This window comes from Octopus bimaculoides, chromosome 5 (assembly GCF_001194135.2).
Source record: "Octopus bimaculoides isolate UCB-OBI-ISO-001 chromosome 5, ASM119413v2, whole genome shotgun sequence".
Lineage (NCBI taxonomy): Eukaryota > Metazoa > Mollusca > Cephalopoda > Octopoda > Octopodidae > Octopus > Octopus bimaculoides.
This window is the reverse complement of record NC_068985.1, coordinates 26,400,115-26,402,149: the sequence shown is the minus strand read 5'-3', so window position 1 is coordinate 26,402,149 and position 2,035 is coordinate 26,400,115. Positions and strand designations below refer to the sequence as shown.

At 32.5% G+C, this 2,035-nt stretch overlaps 1 protein-coding gene across 1 annotated transcript in view; it reads right to left on the bottom strand.

Annotated features, from left to right (window-relative positions):
- The window catches only part of LOC106870173 (uncharacterized), a 16,247-nt gene extending 14,212 nt beyond the window's left edge, over positions 1-2,035 (bottom strand). The window contains exon 1 of the mRNA XM_014916172.2: positions 1,884-2,035. The gene's annotated coding sequence lies outside the window, so the exon portion shown is untranslated. The remainder of the gene's footprint in view (positions 1-1,883) is intronic.

Here is a 2,035-nt window from a genome sequence, read left to right as displayed (position 1 = left end):
TCAAAAAAACAACAAAGTGAGGACGTGATACGGATAGTGTTATTGGACACTCAGTAAAGGAAAGAGAGAGTGTATGACGTTTCGGGCGTAGCCCTTCGTCGGAAAGATGGAAAGTTCGGAGAATGGAAGAACGGAGAAAGAGGAAAATGGTACCGATGCCCACGAGGTTACATTGAGATATATATATATATATAAGTTCAAAAAAACAATAACAAAAAAACAACAAAGTGAGGACGTGATACGGATAGTGTTATTGGACGCTCGGGAAAGGAAAGAGAGAGTGTATGACGTTTATATATGTGTGTGTGTGTGTGTGTGTATGTATATATGTGTGTATGCCTGTATATATTTGAAATAATAGTTTCACTTTAATAGTTACAGTATTAAAATGAAACTATTAAAGTGAAAATATCTGACATTACAATAGAGAAATGTTATTGTTTCACTTTTGACATGTAATACTGAAATAGTGGAGCAGATATGATATTGCTCTGGGCTCGCACTAGGCAAGAAGTTTTTTAAAATTTTGGCCTATGACACTACATGGACCCTAAGTAAGGCATGTGTAAAATTTTAATGAAATTGGTTTTGTAGTTCTCAAGTTTTAGGGATTCACACAGACACACATTCTCATCTTTATATATACAGATGGCAAAAATGAATTTTATCTCCATAATTAACTTACAAAACTACATCAATAAACCAAATTTGAAATCAATTGGAACAAAATTGAAGGAATTGAAAAGTGAACGCTAAACAGAAAAGACCCCTATGTGGCAAACTACAAATGTTCTGAAACAACGAAATAAATTTATGACATAAGAAGAAAACTCTACTTGGAAAATGAAAATAAATGTCAAGTGATACTGACCAATAAGTAAATCTATCCCTTCCACTTCGTATCTCACATATACACACGCCAAGTGCGAAAGCACAGCTGGTCACTTCAAACCAAAATGCTACAATGAGGCTTATTCTACAAATGTAACCTATCTGATACTGCTTATTATCTCAGAATCGGAATTGACAAAACTAAATACTATAAAAATAGCAGCCAGATTATCGAATTTCACCGTCATGAAACAAGGGGGACATATAGGATAGCATAGCTTCGGATACACTATTTAGAAGCCAAAAAGGAATCATAACGGCTGACATTTCTTTGGCCATAAAGTCTGTTCGATCGAGGCTAACGAGGAAGTAAATTGTAAAGTACAAGTCCATTTGACCAGCTAGAAATAGCAACCAAATGTCTTTTAATAACACCCGATTGTCTTGAAACTAAAAGAACACATTTGACCAAAAAAACAAAAACAGGATGCTCTGCATGATCCAGGCTGACTTGAACTATACAACAACGTATGATTATTTCATTAGATGTAACATTTAACAATCAGAGTTGCATCCAGTCAGTCTTGCGCAACATTCAAAGTCAATGGTGTACTTATTACAAAATACAGTAATTACAAAATACCGATTTACAATTTACATAGTATAATACTTATTTTTAAAAGAAACATGCTTATAGAATTCATTTAATGAAATCTTACATCACTGATAAAATTCAGACAATTTCCAAATTTTGCGTCTATTTAAATAAATTCAGACATAGTGTTCAATATACACGATAGAAATGTGGAATACGTTAATTTTTATATTTTGCATACATTAAATTGAAAACTATTACTTTGTATTTTGTTTTTTTACTTCATTCTATACACTAACTTTGTAAAATACGTAAAAGCTGTGAAACGAGTCAATATAACCAGCAATATCAATAAAAACGCACTGAGGTTCAATTAAGCACATTTTCTGTTGTTAGCAAATGAAGCTTGAAATTAATAAAGTTAGCAAGTTAATAGTCTAAAAACGATATTACTTACTTTAAGTGCTGATATTTGATGAGATAAGAAGAAACTAATTTATATTCACTTTTAAAATAAGGAAGATAGCGATATACAAGAGATCAGAGACAAAATGACTCCGACATTTAGATCGACGCAACCGGATACACGTGTGACGTAACAATTTTCCA